Genomic DNA, 24,004 nt, shown 5'->3' with positions numbered 1-24,004 from the left:
GCAGTCCCAGCTATCCTGGAGGCTGAGGTGGGAGAATTGTTTGAACCAGGGAGTTCAAAACCAGCCTGGGCAACCTAGTGAGACCCTGTCTATAAAAAAAGTAATAATAAATAAAAATAAATAAATAAAATGAAGAAGGCACATGGGGGTGGTTGGAAGCTGGCTGCATGATTCAAGTCAGGTAGAGGAGTGAAGAGGAGTGACTGAATTAGAATGATGTCAGGAATAAATATGTAGGATTCTATACAATGGCATTATCTGATGTTTTTGTCTGGGACTTATGGGCTGCAATGTGGTTTGATGAACCAGGGCAGTTTACAGGATGAGTGGCAAGACATGAGCCTGGTTATTAATAATTACACATAATACTACTAACAACAACTAACCATTATTGAGCGCATACACTTTTCTGGGCATCGCTGAGTGCTTTACATAGGTTATCTAATTTAACTCTTACAATACCCCATGAGATACGTGCCATTATTATTCCATTTTTATAATTCGGGAAACTGAGTCTGAGAGGATAACTTGCCTGAGGTCACATAGCTAGAAAAATTATAGAGCTGGGATTCATACTTTGTGCTGTTCAATATTTTAGAAAGTTTTTATCTGTACAAGTCTAAAACAGACATTTTGGGGGTACTAAAGAGCTCTTTTCTGCTTTGCCTACAAAATGTTTAATGTTAGGCTTTAGGCAAGAACATGCACCTCTGTCCCCCCGCCCCACTGCCCCTTTATAACATTAAAAAATCAAGATCCAGTAATTTTACCTGACAGCTCATGTTCCAGAATGTAATCTTTTATAAGCTTGAGGACTTTGCATGGTCTGTGTCTGAAAACAGTAACTTTTGCACACGATTAGCCTGAGTTTTTATTGCTATGTTTTATTTTAAGTGATAATAAATTAATTATATGCATGAAGGTGTTAAATTTGCTTGAGAGGATCTTTTTTTTTTTTTTTTTTTTGCTTCCCAGAAAAGGGAAAATCCCCACCTTCTGGGATGTCAGGTTTTTTATCTGCTTCTCCTCCTTTCCCTTGCCTGACATCTTTAATCTCTTCTCCTATTTCTCAGACCTTCATCTTCCAAAATGATGTTTACTGGGAACATAGAGAACAAAAGATAGCCCAAACATACATCTCTAATGATAGGTGTGCCTTTATCTTCTGTACTCACTCTGACGCTTCCCTGTGCTTATTCCACATCACTCTCCTGAACCTTGGCTGCTGGCATGATCCCTACACAGACAAGTGGGAGAATTAGACAGGCTCGCTTGGGGGACTAGAGAGATAAGAAAGATATTTTCTTAACACATTACATTTCATGGGATTTTTTTTTCTGCCCAGAGAAGCGTTCTAGGGCTGTTCGCTCACTATTTTCCCCAAGTCTCTGAAAAAGTTATTCAATTGAAAACTTCAGAAACTGAACAAGGATGATAATACTGAGGACCCATCAACCTATTATAGGCACTCTGAGGACAAGGAGATAGCTTTTATTAAAGAAATACATTTTCTATAGTACTATATTGTGCTATGCTGTCTTTTAGTAAGTATTATTCAACTTTTCAAATTTTGTAGAAACTGCTATTCTCACTGTGCAGCAAAGATCTACAATGTTTTATCCCTAGCTGGCTGGCCTTCATTTCTGCAGAAAGGACTTTCAAAATACGCACTTTCATGTTTGTAATTTAAAAAATACTTTCCAAAAATCAGACTTTATTACATAAGCTTTGTGCTTTGAAGCAGTGTCATGGAAATATATACATAAATCATAATGTGTTTTGATTAGGCATTGATTTGAATTAAATGGAAAAGCAAGAAAATCCTGAGCTGACCTAGTAAATAAAAATATGATGTAATTGGGGTGCTTGGCAGAAATTCCTGTTCCTAAATGTGCCTTTAATAGTACAGATAGGTTACGACTATATTGGCATTAGCTGTTAGGATTGCTAATTTAAATGTAATCATGCCAGCAGTCAAGGTTCAGGAGAGTGACGTGAAATAAGCACAGGGAAGCGTCAGAGTGAGTACGGAGGATAAAGGCATGCGTATCATTAGAGATGCATGTTTGGGCTATCTTTTGTTCTCTTTCTATGTTCCCAATAAACATTTTGGAAGATGAAGGTCTGAGAAACAGGAGAAGAGATTAATCTCCTAATTTCCTGGAAGTAGCATCATGTTGTCACTAGTTAACAATTTATGTTGGAAATATTTGATATCTAGTTAAAAGTAATTGTTAATGAGAATGAGATCCAGGGAAGGGTGAAGTCAGAATTGGAATGGAATGGAAGGGCAGTTTTACGGAACTACTTTTTCGTGGAGATGGACTGAAATGCGTGAGAGGAAAATACGAAGGCCTAACTGCCCCAGCTAGGCATGCCGAATCTCGCATTCTGAACCCTAACTCCACCAATGGATTTATTTATTCAGTAAAACAAAGTAGGAAATTTGGCAGGAACTTTTGGTTAAGTATTTTGTCTGGGTCCTACACTTCTCTTGGTGCTACTGAGGCCCTCTCGGTTTTGAAGTTTATCTTGCTTAAAACCTCTGATGATAGGGAGGTGATGGGGATTTTAACTGTATTACATAACCGGCCTTTCTTCTTTGGCCAAAACAGTTTATCTTGGTTGGGGGGATGGAAAAGGGATGATTAATCTGAAACAAGGGCAGAAATGCGATGAGTTGGACCAATCAGATTCTCCTTTACTTATCTGAACTAAATGGAAAGAAGTAGGAGCTGAAGCTGAGAGGATGCTATGGTGTAAAGCTGGCACCATGGTGAGCCATAGGAAACCAAAGTTTTGAGGAAGCATACATTTTGAATAAGCAAAGGAGAGCAGTAATTATGACCACCTACCCCGGGAGAGGCTGATGTAGCCAGTAAGTGGTTCTTTAAGCCTGTGGGTAATTTCACAGTAAACTTCCCTTCTCTTAAGAAGGCTCGTGTGAGCCTCTGTTGTAATCAAAGTAGCCCAACTAAAGTATTGCCTGAGTAATTTTTGCCTGGGATGACTTTGATGGTCAAATCCTGAAGTATGCCACCATTATGCCACCAAATTTCTAGAAGTAAGCAATTTCTAGATGTAGGATATAAGAAGCAGACAGCGCTATTTAAGAGGAATGAGGAATGTATTAAATTTGATGTGTTCAATGGCAATCTATTTTGAAAACCTCTCAGCCCATTTCAGTCTTCTCAGCCCACTTACTTCTCTGATCTAATCTTGTATGAAGATAAATTTTGAGACTATGCGTAGGTTTTTTTTTTTTTTTAAGATGACTGCTTTTTACCTAGAGGGATGTTCATAAGTATAGGGAGATAACTATGGAATTATCTATAGGACTTGATCCCAGAAAGTAGATGTGAGTGAAATTTCACCCAGATTTACTTCACACACTACCATTCAATAACACCAGGGGCTACTCAAATTAAGTTTAAAACTTTTTTTTGGATTATTTTTAAAAGTATGTCCCACAGAAAAGTCTGCTATGGCAACATTTGACATGCCATCTATTCCTAACATTTTGGTTCCCACAAATGATTAGCTCTACCATAGAGTATGAAGAATAAATAAGAGCAAAAGATTATAAAATGAGACCATGTGTCCAAACATGCTATGTACGACTTGGCAAACAGAATGCACATATTAAGACAAATCCCATCTAGCTTGCCAGATAACTGGATCAAAGCTGGCACAAATAAGATTCCTGTTGGATAGAAAAGATAGGGAAGCTTTACAGTGGTCCCCTTGAAGTAGGGAGACTGTATAATTGATCATCCAGACTGAGACAGTTGAGAGTGGTAGGCACACTATTAATAATTACAGTAAGGTAATAGATGTAAAGTAAAAGTCTTCCAGGAAACTGGTTAGATGGATACCCTAGAAGGAAGTCATTGATTATTTTCACTTTAAAATTTCTTTTGTCTAATGGCCAAAGAGCTAAAAGTAGGTCCTGAACTTGGAAAGAATATTCTAAAATCCAGATTTCTTGAAAATGCCTACTGTTTAACACATTGGAGTTTTTATCTTTAGGACCATAACTGCCAAATTTTAAAAGAGTAAACTTGAGCATCGAGGCATTGCTGCAGAAATTTTACCCAACTTAAAGACAGTGCACCTTGTAGGACTGATGCAAGGAGTCTTACCTGCCAGGGTCCTTAGTTCTCTTGGCCAGGCACATCAACCCTGAAGGCTCTGGGCCAAGTCATGTGTGCTAGAATTAGGTTTTTTTTTGGACTTGGGGTAAAATTTACATATAAAATTCACCATTTTAACCATTATAAAGCATACAATTCAGTGGCTTTTAGTACATGCACAATGCTGTGCAACCATCAGTACCGATGTTGGTACAGAACTTTTTTTTTTTTTTTGAGACACGGTCGCACTCTGTCACCCAGGCTGCAATGCAATGGCACAATCATGGTTTACTACATTCTTGAACTTCTGGGCTCAAACAATCCTCTCTCCTCACTTCCCAAGTAGCTGGGACTACAGGTGCATGCCTCCACACCTGGCTATTTTTTTATTTTTATTTTTGTGGAATGGGGTCTTGCTATATTGCCCAGGCTGGCCTTGAACTCCTGGGTCCAAATAATCCTCCCACCTCAGCCTCTTAAAGTGCTGGGATTATGGGCATGAACCACCACACCTGGCCCGCTTAATTGTTTTCTTTAAGTCAATTAAAACTTTTACCTAAGTAAATTAATTTTAAAACAAATATTTTTCACTTCCAAAATTACAAATTTGACATGATAGATAAAAAAAATTAATGTTTGCTGTTTACCACTTAAAGTGGTTTCATGTACCACCAGTTGACCACATACCACATTTTGGTGCCACCAGGCCTGGTTACATTTTAAAATTTTTGTAGGTTGGTCTCAAACTTCTGGGCTCAAGCAATCCTCCCACTTTGGCCTCCTAAAGTGCTGGGATTATATAGGCATGAGCCATGGTGCCCAGCCCAGAAAATTTTTATTAACTTAAAAGGAAACCTCATATCCATTAAGCAATCACTCCCTAGTTCCCTCCTCTCCTTAGCCCCTGGCAACCACTGAACTGTTTGCTGTCTCTGTAGATTTGCCTATTCTGTGTATATCATATGAAAGAAATCATTCAATATGTGGCCTTTGTGTCTGACTTCTTCCCTTAGCATAATGCTTTCAGAGTTCATCCACGTTGTTTATCAATATTTCATTACTTTCTACAGGTGAATAATTGTATGGATATACCACATTTTGTTTATCCATTCATCTGTTGATGGGTATTTGGGTTGTTTCCACCTTTTGACACTTTTGAATAGTGCTGTTATGAACATTCATGTAAAAATTTTTGTTTCAAATCCTGTCTTCAATTCTTCGGGACATATCCCTAGGACTGCAATTGCTGGGTCATATGTTAAACTTTTTGAGGAACCATGGAATTAGTTTTATGAGCAGGATACCTTTAAGGGTATTCTCAAGGAGGTCATGAAAGAGAGGCAGTTGTGGGTGTTTTATTGATGCTGAGAACCATTTCCTTAAAAGGTTGAGGCTCAGAGATTTTCTAACACTTGTTTGCCTACTCCTAAACTAGGCAGACTAAAGGAGGAAGCATTAACATCCAGCTCCTTACTCCACCAATGGATTTGTTTATTCAGTAAAACTAAGAAGGAAAATGGGCAGGAATTTTTGTTAAGATTTTTCTCTGGGTCCTATATTTCTCTTAGTGCTACTGAGTCTCTCTCATTTCTGAAGTTTATCTTGAGTTTACTAATCTTCAACATTTACAAAAGCAGACATTACAGTATTTTTTATTCTGTATTTGCCAAACACTACTATTCCTCAGAAGCTGATTTTTCCATATCTTATGAATGTGTTATTTTCCTGTTTTTGATATGAAATTGCTAATTTAAAAAGAAACTACTTTAAAATATATGATATAAACACACTGCTTTTTTCTTTGTCTCCTACGATGCAATATTCCTATCTTTACGAAATTGTGTTTATTTTTTCCCACGAAATAGTTTATTTACTAGAAATAAATCCCTTCTTTGCATAGGAACAGAAGAACCACATGTCATTGGAAAGCTAGCAGATAGGAGTCTGTGATTCTGACTATTTTACCAATATTATTTCAGAAGTTTAAACAGAGGGTTGACTAGCTTCCAAATTAAATTGGAAATACTGTAATTTGCTTTGGTTTCTTTTGGATGAAGGGTCCAAGAAACAAGATGTATCCTGGGTGGTTTTTTTTTTGCTTTTCAACTAATGAGTGGGCATGGAATACCTGGGGGAGTTATCCATGCAATTGCCACCCATTATGTTAAATGGTGGTTTTTAATTGTTTCCTAGTTTCACAAAAATTCTCTGCCTTTTGGAATGTTCATTCCACAGATTTATTACTTATCAACAGAAAACATTCTATACATGTGTATACTTTTTAGCTTGTATATGATAAATTTCTTTGCTTAATTTAAATAGCTTTTTTGGCGGATGCATATATACCTAATATTGGAGCACATTAAAAAAGACAATTTATAATCATGATTATACCCGGGTCAATTGATTATATTTCCATGCTCATTTATTACAGGACATCAGAGGAAAATATTCTTTACTTTATCCTCTATTCAGAGAATTTTATTTAAAATTTTTGTCTTTCCATTATTGTGACATTTATTTTGTGAAACAAATTAACTTCCCATTTATGCTCCCAAGTGATACACCTTTATTGATTAAATTAAAGAGATTCCAATTTTTCTTTATTTAATTTCAAACGTTTCCTGTGTTATAAAACTGGCATGATCTATAAATATTAATTAAAAGTCAAGATCATAATTAATAAAATAATCAGAGGCAATGACAATGAGAGGAATGAACTAATGAGCAAGACTAGTGCAGGCAATGTTTCATGTAAAAGAAAATGTGCAACATGCACTAGAAACCTCACAGAAAGGTTATAGGTTGGCACTTTGATCAGATAATTAATCTTGATTATTTTAGAGACCCAGTGTGGTCTGATTGTATGTGTGTGTTTACTCTCCTATGTATGTTTATATATACATTTTAAAATTCTACAGAATCAACAATAGAATGCAAATTGTAATTTGTTCAAGTTTTTTTCCCACCAGTTTTGTTCAAACACTATCATTGTAAACCTTGAGGTCTGAACGTAATACTTTGGTGTTAAATGTTGGAAAAAGGATGGTTAGCAAAGGAAAATCATCCTGACGTACCAGCCTCTTTGACTGGGAAAGAAATAAAAATAACCAAGAAGACAGAACAGCAGCAGAGGGACAGCATCTGTTTTTAAGAGCTGCATCTCATGGACCCATTCATTAAAATCCCAGTGTGCCTAAGCTTGACTTCCATGAAGCTTCATTTTAACTGTGTTAGATTTGGAGTGGAGAGAAAAAAGAGAGGGAGAGGTTGAGGGAGAGTGTCCCCATTATAAGTATTTCATCTGCTACTACATCAGATAATATCTACCATGGGAATTGTAAACTTTCAGGCATAGTGATATATTTTTGAACATCTGAGATACTACACACTGAAAACACCATGAAATAAAAATAATCTCTTCACACTTCCCAACTGGCTGTTTATCAACTTTTTCCTTTCCCACATTTGTGCATGAAGTGTCCCTTCGCAGCCAGAAACCCTGTGGTGTTTTTGGCTCTGATTTGGATAGTAACTTGCTTATTTTCAAAGTTAACAGCAGAAAGCAAAGAAAAATGTAGTCCATTAGTGTGTTACATTATGTAAAGAAAACAAGATTGCTAAATACTGCCATCCAGTATACTTTCCAAGCATTTATTTAAACCTTTTCATTTCAAATCAAACATCAAATCGAACAGCCCCCAAATATTAGAGTTAAAAAATGTGAAGTCTCTGGAGGTCTTAGAGCAACTCATCATTTATTTAAACTTTTTGTAAACCCATCCTCTATCCAGCAACCTCCAAGGGGAAACATATATATATAAACATATACATATATACATATATATATACTTAACCACAGCAAATATTGAATATTGACTTTCCTGTTTTTCTTTCCTTTCCCCTCTCAAGGGAAGAAGTGTAGGGTTTAATTTTCTCTATGTGTGTATGAATATATGTGTGTGTGTTGCAAATTTAATAAGCAATGACAATAAAAGATGAGTAAAGTGGGTTGCTGGACAAAAATGGTATGTGATTCCACACCTTGCCTTGAGGTTCATCAGGTACAAGTTTTATAACAAAATCTGAGCAGAACATTTCAGTTTTGCAGAAGAGAGTGAAGCTAAATATATGCTGTCTGTCACTGGGCTATGAGGGATATGAAAGGGCTATTAAAGCAGATTTTTCCTCAGGTAGAAGAGGCTCCTGCTAATATGCTATTTCAGAAGCAAAATTCAGTGCTAGTTTCTAGGCCAATAATTGCAAAAAATGTTTTATTTTTCTCAGTATAATTAATTTATGTACTCTTAGAATTAAAAGATATCTTCTCTCTGTTCATGTAAAACCAAACAAATAATACCATATTTTCATGTACTAATTGTATATATAAAGGCAACTATGCACTTATTCTATGTATCTTTATAAGTATATAGGAAATAGTTTAGACGAATACACCAGTAACTGGTAACAGTGCTTACCCTTGGGAACTGATTTGGATTTTCATTAGGGTGACCAACTGATAATTTAGAGTTCTTTGTAATGTTTGCTGTTTAATGCAAGTACATAAATGTGTCATTTGAGAAATCAAAAACTGGAATAATTTTAAAAGGAGTTTTTTTTTCCTAGGCTCTTGGCCTTAAATGGAATATCCAAGCTATTCAAGATAGCCTGTTATTTTTCACTCCAAGTTTTTGTTGATGGAGAGCTTCATTCCTAGTTATTTCTGTTTTCTAAACCCCAGGCTTGAATTTTTAAAAAATCTGTGAGCTAAATTAAGACAACCTATATATCTCTAAGCATTTCCCTTAATTCTGTTTTCTTTGTAAAAGATGAATATAAGTGAACAACGCAGGACATTGAGAAACATATCATGAAACGATAGGACGTTGCTGAAAATTTCTAAATAATAGCAACATTGAGGACAATTTCACCATCAGCATTCCTAATATCATGGATTTGTTTATGAAATAAAGTGTACGATCAAGAGTATCAGCAATACTAGGGTTTTTTTTTGTATAAAGCATTTAGTTGTAAATATCATAATCCAAATGACTAGGTGTGCAGGTAAAAATGTAAAATGGATTGAGAGCTGTACAATGGGGTTTTCGTTGTACATTTTATTGTACATTTCATCTGCACAGGTAGCAGTTACCTTCAGTAGTGGTATTTTTAAAACAGAAGAGACAACAACACAACAAAGTATTTATGTAATTGGGATAAAGCAGTCCCCAGGCTCTGCATGTAAGGAGAGTCACACAGTTTTTCCTTTGCTTGGTTAAAGTAGGATTGGCTTAAGCCTCCACATGCCATGCTGGCCAGAAGTATAGTATTGCATACTTAGGGGGCCAGTCTGTTTCCAAGATTGTCTAAGAATTTAAGGGATTTTACAAACCCAGAGGAAGCCCTTCTCCAACAGTACTTCCAAGCACAGATGAGCCTTGTGTCAGCTTTGTGACTGGACTGCCATCAGTTAGTTTGCTTTTCACTGATGTGTTCTGCTGTTATTGAGCTCTGGCCTTCCTCCATCTGTTAGTCTATGCAGCAGAAAACTTTCCTGGGGCTCACTCAAGTGGTCCTTCAAAACAGGATGACTTCAATCTCTCAAAGGCAGGCATAGCTCTGGATATTCCTCAGTGCCTCCCCCTGCCCTTTCAATCACACACACACACACACAGTTCTTTTCCTTGGAGACTTGATTGCTGGGTACAATGCTCTTTCAGTGCACACTTATTGATAATCTCACAATTACCTGTCCGTCTTTCCCTCCCATTAAACGAGAATATTTAATTTTTCCCTCAGGAGTTTAGTTGCTAGACCAGGCTTCATTTTTTTTTTAAAAGAAATAAAAGAAATTAGGTCTTACTCTGCCATCCAGGCTGGAATACAGTGGCATGATCATATAGCTCACTGCAGCCCTGAACTCATGGGCTCAAGTGATCTCATCTCAACCTCCCTATTAGCTAGGACTATAGGTGTGCAACACCATGCCTGGCTAATTAAATTTTTTTTTGTAGAGACAGGGTCTTGCTATGTTGCCCAGGCTGGTCTTGAACTCATGGCTTCAAGTGATCCTCCTGCCTCAGTCTCCAAAGCATTGGGATTACAGGCATGAACCACTGTGCCTAACATGATCCATTTTTTAAAAAGGGCCATTTCTGTTCTCTTGACTTATTCCTTGGCCTTCACTTATGTTTATGGGACAACTCTCAGTGCACCCCTAATTTCTATTTACTTGCTTGCCTGCTTTACTTACCATCCAGGCTGGCTGAATACCACTACCCTTGGTTGGTATGGCACAAAATGATATTTCTAATCTTTCTACTGTATTAGTAAACTGTTTAACATGATAAACTTCTTGAATTTCTAGTAATTGAGAATTTTAGGGTTTGGGTTCCATGAAACAAGTAATCACAAAGAAGACTATGTATTATTTACATTTCATAACAAAATTTATGAAGAGTTTACTTATGTTGAAAAGGGTTATGTACAAAGGTAAAATTGAAAACCTTTCATCTTTTTGGGTTTTAAATTTCTGACCATATTAGTAGAAAAAGAATCTCATTTATTGCAAACTTGATTTGTGCCACAAGGATCATTAGCTGTGATATCAGTGTGGCCACATCATAGTATGAGCAAATCATCACTTCCTTCTTTAGAAAAAAGTACAATAGTATAAAAATATGTTGGAAAAACAAAGGCTGTAGTTTTGGTTTACATATTCTAACAAGTTAAAGCTGAAATATCGATATAATCTTAGAAACTCTAGTATGATAACCTCACAATAATTAAACATATTAAGGAGCAACAACTTTATATATATTTTGTAAATAACTTCTCCCAAGTTATATCAACACAGATTTATCAAAAGGATATTAGCATCAACTTAAACTTGATAATATTGCCCCTTTGCTGGTAGCTCTGCTTAGCTGACTGGGGTTTGTCTGGATAGCAATTAAGGCTCTCAGTTTAGAAAGCCTGATAAGGTTACCATCATTTCTAATAGCTATATTGTTTGGGCCATTGTTTTTGCCTATAGATAGTAATCCTCTTGCAAGGCTTAAACATTAATCTAATCTTCCCTTTATGCAGCCTCTAGGTCATCTTAGGTTGAATCTGTACTCATAATACTTTATTCGTGTCACAATATCCTATGACCCAAATCTTTCTTGAAAAGCTGCAAAATCCAAGAAATGGGGGAAATGGCAATATTATTAGTTGGCAATGGCACACATTTTCCTTTACAGAACTTCGAATTATGCCTTTTTAGCAGATTTATGATCACGCAGGGCACTGAGTCTTGCACAGCTGTGGTTTAACCTCAAGTACTTTTGTCACATTTTGTTTTTTTTTATAAAATGTGTTTCAATTCTGACATTTAGAAGATTGCAGCTTTGAAGAATTTGTGTGGACCTTCTGCAAGCATTTTATTTTGCTAATGAACTAAAATTGATCTCTGTAATTGAAAGATAATGATACTATTTGAGTGTAATGACTAAATACCAAGTGAAATTTTGCACAGATGAAATTCTACACAACCCTGGATATAATATGACTGCTTTATGTTAATTGTGAAATCACATTGTATAGCTTCTCTAAATTGTTTAATTACTAAAGTATAATAATAGATGAAATGAGCAGTGGGAAGGATGATAGACTGGACGCCTGCAGACTTGAGTTCCAATCTGGACATGTGAAACCTTGAGCAAGTCCCTTAATTTCCTTGGGACTCAAGTTTTTACCTATAGACTTGGTAGAACAAGGTTATTTAAGGTCTCTTGCAGCTCTTCCATCTTTATGAATCTGAATCCCACCAAATTGATTTTTCATAGTCAGTAAAAAATCTGAACAAAGCTGAACTGTGAAATTTTTGACAAGCATTAACAGGATTGAACATGTTTTAGACGCTCAGTGTTCTGTAGGAGAAAAGAACAGTTAAGAACTACCCCCATCCCTAACCCACCCTATACATAACTGGTGTATCTTTAAATTTGAAACTGCAATTTCCAGTTACTCTAAACTGGTTTTGTACTTCTTGTGGTAAGGACAGATAGAGAATGCTCCAACCTACCATTTCACAGGGCATGTTGCACTTTATAAACAGTAACGAACAGTGGGTTGGGTGGGAGATCTGGATCAGTTTGGGTGGTGTATAGTCCAGACTATACTAGATTTATCTTTGATACAGGCTCACAAATCTTACTGAGACTTTTTCCCCCCTGGGGAGTAAGAAAATAAGAGATGCAGAAAAATCCAACTGCTGGCAATACCAGGGCACCTGCTTTATTAAATTTTCCCCAGGGAGGTTCATTATTAAGCTCTGAAATATAAAATCTTACTGTAAATGGCAGATGGGGACTTGTACTCTCTTTATTTGTAATATGCATATTTTACTAATTTCCTACTAAAATCAAACTTACCGATTCTCTCCCTCTCTCTCTCTCTCTCTCACACACACACACACACACACACACACACACACACACTTCTCTGCAGAATTTTGTGGGTGGACACGGAATATTAAATTGTATAGAGAATGTTCACATTCTCCTTGAAACAAAGATTAATGGAGGTTCTTACGTACCATTTGTATTGCCTTTGCATTTCTAGAGTCTATGTAAGATACCCGTGATGAAAATATCAGAGAGAAGATTTTAGAAACAGGTAAAACAGAGTTGCTGTTTTACCTGTTTACCGGAAAATATCTAGCTTTATTTTTACTGAGGGATAAAAATACTTTATGCACATACATTTGAAATGAAAAGGTATAAATAAAAATGCAGTTGTAGAACAGAAAACCTCAAATAATAGATTATAATTTATTTGCTTTAGTATTCACAGGAGGTTAGTTTTTAGCTGTTTACATAATAATACGTTTCTTTTTTTTGTCAGGTAACCTCTGAGTCACAATATTTGATCACACTTAACACTGTTTTTAAAGGACAGAATTTAGGTGTTTTCTTTTTTTAATAAATAGTATTCTATTGTCCTGAAAAAAGAATGATGTTATCATAGGCTTTTGTTCTGAACAAACTAATTCCCTGTTTGCCACTCATAATTTTTTAAAAATTATGATTAAAACACTAAATAACTCAGTTTAATTTACACAGAGCGAAATACATTTTTTTTGCTACAATTCAGAAATGTCAAGCCATTAAAGGGTTTTGGTAGGCAGAACCTGAAAAAGAAATGAGAAAGGAAGCACCTAGAGTGGCAAAAGATGTTGGGATTAGGAGGCTATTAATGGAGGGCCTAGAAGAAATAACAGTGAACACAAAATGTTGGTTTAGGCATGAAGTAAGCCCAGGAACACACTGGATGCACCTGCAATCACAGCAAAACCTATGTTAGTTTTTCTGTGATTGGGTTGGCTTTTCTGAAAAACAGGGATAATGGTAGAAAAATAAGTATAAGGCAAAAGCACAGTAAAATCTGCTTGGAAACCATTTATATTTGAAAATTATTTTTAAATGAAAAGATTATCTTCTGTGAAAGTTTAAATAATATGTTGAATCAGATTTTAATGTAATAACTTAGCAAAACAACCCCAAAACAGGGATGTTACTTAGGGGAAGGCACCCTTAATGTTCGGAAAAATGCCATTTAATTGACAGCATCAATTGAGATCAAGCCATAACATGAAATCAAATTTTTCTAGAAAACTGACAAAAGATAATTTACCTTAAAGTCTTATGTAAAAAGAAGTAATTATACTGTACTTCAATAAAAATGGGAGAAAAAACACAAGAACATCAAGGTTTATGTATATAATTAAAATCTTTTTTCACCATCAGTCATTTTCATTTTCCAAATTGATACTATTTTTAAAAAATTAAATATGTATATGTATATTTGTATTTTGATGATTATCTTCATCACGGTCATTCTTCGAACCAGGAAAAAATGAAATTATATTACAACTGTGAGACCAGACTGCTGAACAGGTTTGTTGAATTCTGTGTTGTGGGCTTAAGAACCAGCACGTGCCCTGGCGAAGTTCCTCTTGAACATGCTCCTGTTCTTCTGAGTCGGTGATTCAGGCACGGATGAGTTCAAGTTCATTTACACAGGGGCTCTTTCTTTCTGGCTCTTAGTATGTAAATTTGTGAATACTATATAGGCAATGATGAATTGTACCTTGATTAATTAAGTCTGTGAATGCTATTTTATTTTAGAGACTAAAAGGGTGAACTTCTATGTTGTCTAAATGTTGTTGGCTAGTGGGGGAAGGGACCAGAAAACAAGGCCATCTTTCCTATATTTGGCTTCTAACTACACTCTGTTATAATTTAAAAAAACTGAAGCTCAGACATTATTTTATTTTTAGTGCCCCCAGATGCCTTAATCAGGGTGCCTTTTTGTTACTGTTTTTCTGCAAACTTCAAGACTTTTCATAATGTATTACCCGAACCCTCTATTAGAGAGATGACAACAAAGTAATGTGGCAAGTATTAGCCTGAGTTTGCTTTCTTCATCAAGAGAAAAGCTATTAGAAATAAAATGCCAGCAGTTTTTTCAAAAACTGGTTTAGAGACCGATAGTTCTCAAAGCATGGTCCCTGGACAAGCAAGCATAACATTGCCTAGAACTTGATAAAAATGCAAATCAGTAGGGCCTACCACAGCCCTACAGAATCAGGAACCCTGGAAATATGCTCAGCAATCTGTGTTTTTACAGGCTGTCTGGGCTTGTGAGCTCAAGTTTGGGAAAGGATGTCTAAAGAGCAGGGTTCTTGTTTCAGTTCTGCCATTTTCTAACCATTAGGTCTTGGTAAATTCATTTAACTTTTCTGAACCTTTGGTTCTCCCATCCATAAAGTGGGAGATGATCAACAATGGCTCTTCCAGTTCTAACATTCTATAAATCTGGGATTCTAATTACTTGGTGAAAGAAAATTCATTAGGGAAAAACAATACCTAGACATCTGGCTACAGTGATAAATCTGATATTGCTCAGTTATATACAACTTCCACATGTTTAATGTACAGTACAGTGATCCTTCTCAATCCTCATTAATTCTGTGTCTTCCTTGTAGCTGTTACTGTAAAATAAAATGAGTCTGCTAAATAACTCAAGACCACTTCAATTGCAAATAAGTAGAATAGATAACAATGATCTTACTTTTAATTGCTGAAGATGATATAAAGCATCAATGATATTATAAAGTGTAATTCAAAAGTACACAACTTTCATTAGAAGACCTTCCTCCCAAATTCATCATAAGCTGAAATAATGCTCAGAAAGTATGTAATTAAGTCTATAAGCAGTAATAGAGTGATGTGACCCCTTTTTACATTCAGTAACATATTTAAAGTTAAAAAATGATAAACATAAATTTTACTAAAGATCTGCTGAAACACACTTCTAGTACTCTGATGGAGATTAGTTGGCTCAAATGGCCAAAGGGCAAATCTTTTACTGTAAGATTTTCTATTCTCCTAAAAGTAACTTTCAAAATGCAACATGTTTTTCAATTCATTCAGAGGTATGTTACATGGTTTGGGAAGCTATAGCTTTACTGAAAAATGCTATATGTATGTTTTTGTTAGTATTAGATGTGAACATGAATATTTAGATCATATAAACTGGGATGCAGGTCTACTCTAAGTGGCTATGAACCCTGGGTACTGAGAAGTGCAGGTGTTGACATCTTGTGTATTTTTGTAATGTTAATACTGCAGACAAATTAACCTTCTTCATCCTATTATTGTACTAATCTGAGTCATTATTTTAATGTAAAAAACATGCCAATTTTTAAAAGACACACCAATGATAAATCTGCTTTGACTAACGTGAAGTAACTGGACAGAAGATTCCTGATGTTAAAGAGAAAAATGCACACACAACACACCACACACATGTGACATGGGTATGATCTGACTTTCCTTGTCTGGGTCTGTTCATAATTTCATTCAATGGAGTTGAATACAATATACGCTTGGTTGCTTTGTTTAAAAGCCTCTAGCCGTGTATGTTCTTGCTTTTTTCTTATACAATAGAATGCTAGCAATTGTAAGCTTGTTTATGATATTGTGGAAGCAATATGAATATGATAGTTTTTATTATTTTTGTAGCTTATATTCTTGGTTTATATAAATCAGGCAGCTATTTTAAAAAATATATTTGCAAGTGAGGTCTTGAAGAAGCTTCATATAAAATTATATGATGCATTTCAATTGAGGGTGACTCTTCAGTATTTTGAAGACAGTTATCATGTACTGTCACTTATGATAAATAATTGCAAATTGTTTTCTTTTGGCTTTAGGTGGACACCGAAATTCTTTGCCTGAAAACCTTTTAAAAATATGAAAACAAGACAAAAAATGGCTGGGTTTTCTTTTAGAGTGGCAATGTCATTTGTCCAGAAGGGGGAGCTCTCAGTCCGCATGCAGCGGAGCAAGGCAGACAGTCTGGTATCTTATCTGCTGCTTGGGAAATTGTCTGACAGGAAAATATCAACACAAACCATGCGATTTGCCGCTGGAGCACGCTGGACCTCATCTGCTTAAAAAGATGCACGGATATAGTCATCACAGTTCATAATTTAATAAACTGCTAAAAAAACCACACATTTTCATTTTAGCGACTTTGGTCTCACAACTAAATTCACATTGCTACAAAGACATTTGAATTTTGCACTAATATGTCATGAGCACTGCACCCATTGCAAATTAATGAGTCTCTGAATAGCACTGTGCATTTGTCATTTGAATTTATGCTAATGCAATGAGGTCTCCTGGTGATGCTGATAGTCCATAGCAGCTGCTTGAACCACAAAATATATCTGCACTTCCCTTCTACTTTATATTGCTACCTCCTTTTTTGGCTTTTCTGGCCTGTCACTTAGGCAGAAATTCTGTAACTGGTTATTGATAGGGCTGCTAATTATCTTTGACTTTACACTATTGGCCTAACCCCCAACACTGAGTAGAAGTAATGGATCAGTGTTGAGAGAATTATGTACATCACATAACGACAGTCTCAGACCACGAGGTCAGAAGGAGTTCATTGAGAACCAATGGTATTTATAAAGGATGTTAATATGTAAATTGGCAATATTTTTTCAGTGATATCATGTCATTTATATCAATAAATCAATCTAAGAAAGTGACTGTAATTTTTGTAACCGTAATGAACAGCATTTATATGTGTGTGCAAAAATAGAAGGGGGTCCTTTCATTTTTTTCCTTTTCTAGTCACATTGCAATCTGAAAAAATGATCATCAGGGATGCGGAGTCTTCATTATGGTTCTACAAACTGCCTGCTGGTCAAAGAGATGGGGTAACAAAGAATCCAGTGATGGGATTATTGGAGTAAGGGGAGGGAGAAGCACAAATAACTATTTTTATGGGACAAGTTCATGACAAAGGGGTCCCAGTGTCTGTTGTTGTTTTCTTTCCCAAGTCTTAATTGTGAAATCAAATTTTTTTCTTAGATTAGTGCTTCCATTTGACATGCTTCTAGAAGTAAGAATGAGGTATGTAGAATTTATCCTAATGGATTCAGGAAATCAAATTTGGTGTTTAGAAATAAGGCAAAAATTAAGCAGAAAATTAAAAGCTAAAAACAAAAGTATACATCTGGATTATACATCTTATAGAAAATTGTTCCTGATTTTAAGAAATGCTTTTTCACCTAGGGCCAAATTTTTTTCTTTCAAATAAAAAATTTTAAAAGAGATAAACAAATATACACTCTGGTTAAAATGTAGCATGGTTAGCATTAATTTCCTAGGTTGTAAATGAAGCGGAGAAAAGAAAGAGTCAATTCCTGAAATATTTTGAGGAGAAAAACACATTCCAAGACTGATGTGTATAATTGTTAGTGATGTCAGGAAGTACAGAGTGTAAAAGTCAAGATGACCTGTTTATCTCCAGTAGTGCCCAAGAGCAAAAAGACTCATTTCTGAACAATGAAACTCACAAAAGAAAGAGGATTTTTTATCCTGACTCTACAGCCTAGTAAGCTGCTCAGAGCACAAGCAGAAGATGCAAACATTCCTTTTTATCTCTACCTGTTGGCCTCAACCTAAGGGTTAAAGGGCCACTCTAGAGAAAGAAACTTGACTGGGAAGGCAGCAAATAAATTCTTTACTACAGCTCCTCCGTTTTCCATCAAGGAGAGGAGACGTTTTCACTCTTCTTGGAAAAACTTTGAAATGTAAACTGTTTCGATTGATGGCTCCTTCTGGCCCTGGCAACTCTTTTTGGTAGCTGGTGCTCTTTCTGTAATACTTGTTAAAAACGACTCCGTAGCAAAGATGTTGTTTTTTATATGATTTTTTTTTTAAGTCAGCGCATGTGTGCGTACAGACAGGCTCTCATCTTGCACGGCGGAGACTGGCAGGTGAACACCTACTCCTGTTGCCCTTATTCATTTGCAATACTTTATAAGATTAGTCTCTTTGAAAGCTGTTTTCAGTCTAAACTGTCAATCCTCTTCGAATGTGGTCCCTCTCACTGTGAATGACTTCTTAGAACTTGTGAGAACACTGTGGCCTGAAAGTCCCTTCCTAGCCCAGAAAACCCTCCATGTGTCACTGATAACTTGCCCCTAAACTTTCTACAGTAAGGTTGCCTGGGGACAGCTTTAAAGAACCAGATACGCAGCTAAGGTATCATATGTTTAGAGCAGTCTTTATGTACACAATTTCTGCCACTACCCACATGATTTTAATCATTCTATCTTAGGGTAGAAATTTCATTTTCATTCAGTTATCTATGAAATGACCGTGTGTACATAATTTTTAATATTCTTATAGTATTCTTAAGCTACATCCATTTGGAAAGAATTAAGGTGGTGAAATTGATCAATCTGCTTAAACCAATTGATTTAGATTGTGAAATCAGTCAAACTGCATAAACCAGTGTGAAAAATACCCATTTTAGTCTAAATGTTGATTGCTTATATTGATCTGCTAGACTTACTGTGGTTAAATTATTTCTTTGTTCTGTGCTAGTCAGGTTCATGAGTTATGTGTTCTTATTTGTTGCGGACTTATTTTTCTTTGTCCGATCATATTGAATGCATTATGCTACTCTTCTCTGTTTTGCTACTGTTGCTTTCCTGAAGGGGTATACTCCCTTGTATGCACCATGATGAGGAAAGCTCCGTGGTGACCTGTTTCCCAGTGAAGCCACCTTTTCCACTCTTAGTTCTTCCACTTGCCAGCTACTGTATCCACTCACAGCACACTCTGAGATAGTGAGGCTGCAAATCAATAAAGATTTGACTTATTAAGGGTTAAGCCAGGCACTGATTAAGTGTATGATCTTAAGTTCAGGAAGCCACACTGGCTGTAGTCCTCTTCAGCCAAACGGCTGCTCAGGTGCTTAGACGTAATTCTTTCCCTCTATTCCTATACATATACATGCATACATATGTATATATATATATATATACACACACACACACACATGCACATATGTACACATTCTCTCATTATATATTCTCATATATAAGAGTGTGTATATATATATATATGATGGAATGTGTATATATGTATATATGCGCATATATATACATATATACACATTCCCTCATATATATGCACATATATATACATATAATGTGTATGTATGTATATACATGTGTATATATACATCTACATACACAAAGTTAGACTGGAATTATACTCTGTTATTTTTAGTTTTTAAAATTACAGATAAATAAGAAACACTTGAGTAAAATTATCAAAGAAGATTCTCAACACATGTTCAAATTATTCGCTGAAATATAGGTAAAGTTAATCCCCCCAAGTCAATATGAATTATTTAATTTCCCTCTATGGCACTAAAAATTTAAGTAACGATTGATTTTATTTTATCTTAACATCAAAGTACATATGTTCTTGGTGCGCTGTGATTCCTGTGAAGTATGTACAAGCCTTCCACCAAGGTCTCTGCCTTCAAGACACTTACAGTCAAGTATAAAAACAAGATCAGAAATAATATGAGCAATTAATATAACAATACATAAGTATAAAAAGTATAAACTATAAAATTTTTTGTATTAAAATGAAAAGCACTAGATAGTATTTACCTTTCAGAACTATATTCTTGATTTCTTATATACAATTCTTATATTTCTTTTTCAGAATATGTGAAAAACATTTAAATCAGAAAGTAAATGACAGGATGATTTGCAAGGTCAGTGCCTAGGTTCCTTTCCCCCACTCTCTTTTTTCTTCTCCCTGGTCCTATCAGGGACTTAAGAGCTATCCTGAGATCCTATTTCCATTTCCAAGGCTAATGTTTGGGCCAAGTAGAAACCAAATGATGAGACCTTTTTGTAGACTCATGTGGAAGTCCTAGAACTACTGGCCTTTTTCAAGAAGTTTTCAGTACATTCCTGCCCTTACAAAACTTTTTTTCTTTATTACAATGAACTTAAGCTCACTGGAGAGAATTATGAAAATTCACTCTCAATAAGGCCTTAATATTAATTTGTAAGGTGAAAATAATTTATAAAAATTCATAAAGAATTAGATAATATCTAAGAATACTTCTAAGTAAAATTTCTCTTTTCTATGCTTCCAAATGATAGCATCATGAAGTTCCAATTTTGACTAATTTGGGGCCCTGGAGCATAATGCACAGATTTAAAAAATTCCTGAAAATGTTTAAATTGAAATATGTTTTGAGTTTGATTACAAAATTGTGGAAAGAAAAAAAGTAATTCAACCCAGTAAGTTTTTTTTTTTTTTTAGACAGAATCTTGCTCTATCACCCAGGCTAGGGTGCAGTGGTGCAATCTCGGCTCACTGCAACCTCCGCCTCCCGAGTTCAAATGATTCTCCTGCCTCAGCCTCCCGAGTAGGTGGGATAACAGGTCCCCGCCACCATGCCTGGCTAATTTTTGTATTTTTAGTAGAGATGGGGTTTCACCATATTGGCCAGGCTGGTCTTGAGCTCCTGACTTTAAGTGATCCACCTGCCTAGGCCGCCCAAAGTGCTGGGATTACAGGCATGAACCACCATGCCTGGCCCCAGTAAGATTTTTATTTTAGGATTTGAAGACATAGGTAAGGGGGAGGCAATGGGGGTGAGGTGAGAGAGTGTGTGAATGAGAAATAATTTAGGAAGCAGAAGGGCGTAGAAGAAGGAGGGAAGTCGAGTATTTGAATCACTTCTCTTACGAGCCTCAATAAGTCTCTGGTATCATCTTCTAAGTTGTTTAACTGAGTTCTCTTTTACCGAATCACTCACCTTTCTGCTTCTTTCTGTTACAGACACAGGGATGTAAAATTAAAAAGCCTCTCGAGTTCCACAGGTACAGAATGAGTTTGCACCATTCCAATTATGCATACTGTATGAGAAGAAAAGACATTTTAAAATCGTTGCACTTATGAGTGCACTGACAGAGAAATTATTGAAGTGTGGAAATTTGAGATTATCATCTAGCATTTATTTAAGGTTACTTGAGAGAGCTTTTAAAATCATAAATGAGAAAGGAAAATACTAAAATACTAAGAATATTATTTCAATAATGTCTGCATAATGTAATGATAGAACATTTATAGGGCCTGGTCTAATTCATATGGGGACATTTGAGTAAATTTTGACACTTTTTTTTTTAAACCTAGAAGTGTTGCATATGAACTAAAACCCTGTAAGAGAATGCAACTGATCTTGGAGATATGGTCCATCACCCTTAATTTTTGGTTAGATGACTAGCAAACTTCAAATTCACAATCCTGGAAAGCCCATGCCACATCTCTCCCCTCCCCATGTTCCCTGTAGGGCCCAAATTAAGGGTATGGTCACAGCAGGGCAGGCACTTAGGAAGTACTTGCCAAGCAATTTCTTTTGCTAAAATATGATAATCGGCTTAGTAGGACTTGGTAGCTTAAAAAATTATAAACGGTATTGAAAAGATGTCTACATTTCTGCATCTTTCAAAAAAAAAGCCTTTAGAAATCTTATCTGGCACTATGAAAATAGACTCCACAGAAGATTCTTCTCCTTCCTCCTCCCACTCCCCAATTTAAATCAACTAATTAAGAAAGACTGTAACTAGAAGGGAATGATTAACTCATTAACTTAATCATTGTCATACTTGTGAATATGGACTTGTACCAGAGTTAAGAGGTTAATGAATTCAAATATATTGTCAAACTGCCTATGGTTTTCAAAGAGGCAAATTTTATATTCTATAGTTTATATGCTTAGAAGGCAGAACTCAGCTGTGATAAAGTTTGACATCAAAATAAGTTAGTGAAATTGTGCAGCAAATGGTAAGTAGAAAATAAAAATTCCTCTTTATTACTGTTGCCAACATCCCTGCTACCTTCAATGCCACTGCCATCCATACTACTATTATCTTCACGTAGATTTTTATTTTTCATCTGGGTAGCTGGGAATTGACTTGCTTGGGCATAGGCTGTCTACCCAGAGGGAGTTCTCTAGAATTCTGTCTTTGGCCATCTTTTCTTTTTACTATTAATGTTTTCCAGCAATTTTATCTGTCTGTTACTTGCTAAGAACTAAAAATATGTCTTCAGCCCAGCTCTCTCAACCTGTTGCCTACGCTGTTATCCATCAAATATAGCAGTCACCATGCTAGATACAGAGGATCCAGTGGTCAACAGAACAGGCATAGCCCCCATCTTGGCGGTGCTTACAACCTGGGGAGAGGCAGTTAATAAATAACACAAATAATGCATTGTGATTAGTATTCAGCATAGCACAGGAGACGGTGAGAGATTACCACTTCTCATTCTGGGACTTGATTTAGATCAAGAAACTCCTCTGGGGAAGTAGCAATAATGTTAGAACCCAAAGAATGAGCAGGGGTAACCTGGTGAAACGTTGGGAGGAAGAGAATTTCAGACAAAGACAATAGCACATGCAAATATTCTGAGACAGGAAAGAGTCTGGCAGCCTAAATAAACTGAAAGAAGGCACATGTGCCTGCAGGATAGTGTGAGACAGTGGGTGATAGGAGATGAGGCTGGAGAGGAACACAGAAGAAGACTATGCAGAGACTTTGCTGGCCATAGGATTGAGGATTTTACTTTAAGAGAAATGCAAATCCATCGATGGTTTTTAAGAAGGGGTGAAATAACCAGAGGTCTGTTTAAATAATATCATTCTAGCTCACTGTGAGAAATGTACTGGAGATGAGAGCATAATGGACACATGAGAACCCTGGTCTAGGTGAGAGAGGATAGAGCCTCAGAATAGAAGATGGAGATGGAGAGAAGGACATAGATTCAAGATAGAATTTGGAGGTAGAATTAAAATTACTAGATCAGAGGCCTGTTGAGCAATGTGTAGTAGGGAAGGGTTGGGAAAAAATCTCATTTGTCAGAGAATTCCCACCCCAGTAACTACCCACAAAATTATATAATAATTGGATGGGATAGAATATCTGGAGGGCTTCCAAGTAGCACAACTCCAGGGGGACCATCACAACCTTTCCACGCACTTGGTGTCTCCTGGAGTCATGCAATGCAATGGCATTGGGGATGTGGAATATTGAATTTCCTTTGTTTATAAAGATTATAAAGTAGGGTGTTGTATGGAAGACCCCCATGCATGCTTATGCTGGCTTGACTGGCTGGCTGGAGACTGGAACATATACACTGGCATACAATTATATCAGTCCCTAGGAAGGAGGCACCTTTTGCTAGTTTGTCTACCCCAAGCAGGACATTTAATAACTCACTCTCCAAAGAGTTGCTGTTGTGTAATAGGCATGCCTGAAGGAGAGATTATCTTCTATGTATGTGCTAGCAGTAGCTCTGTTTCCATTAGTCAGATACTTTACATGGGCCAAAAACACCTCATCAAACTACAAGATGATGATAGACAAGGCATTAGCAAAAATGTTTGTAAGTTGGGGATGACAGAAATCACAGGAAAATTATCTG

The 24,004-nt window shown here is 36.1% G+C and overlaps 1 long non-coding RNA gene across 1 annotated transcript in view; it reads left to right on the top strand.

Annotated features, from left to right (window-relative positions):
• Positions 1-24,004, top strand: part of LOC134758459 (uncharacterized) — a 138,974-nt gene that overhangs the window by 8,109 nt on the left and 106,861 nt on the right. Inside the window, exons 2-3 of the long non-coding RNA XR_010133668.1 lie at positions 20,228-20,279; positions 21,362-21,402. This is a non-coding gene — a long non-coding RNA (uncharacterized lncRNA). The remainder of the gene's footprint in view (positions 1-20,227; positions 20,280-21,361; positions 21,403-24,004) is intronic.

Source organism: Gorilla gorilla, chromosome 4, assembly GCF_029281585.2.
Source record: "Gorilla gorilla gorilla isolate KB3781 chromosome 4, NHGRI_mGorGor1-v2.1_pri, whole genome shotgun sequence".
NCBI lineage: Eukaryota > Metazoa > Chordata > Mammalia > Primates > Hominidae > Gorilla > Gorilla gorilla.
This window is presented reverse-complemented; position numbering and strand designations above follow the sequence as displayed.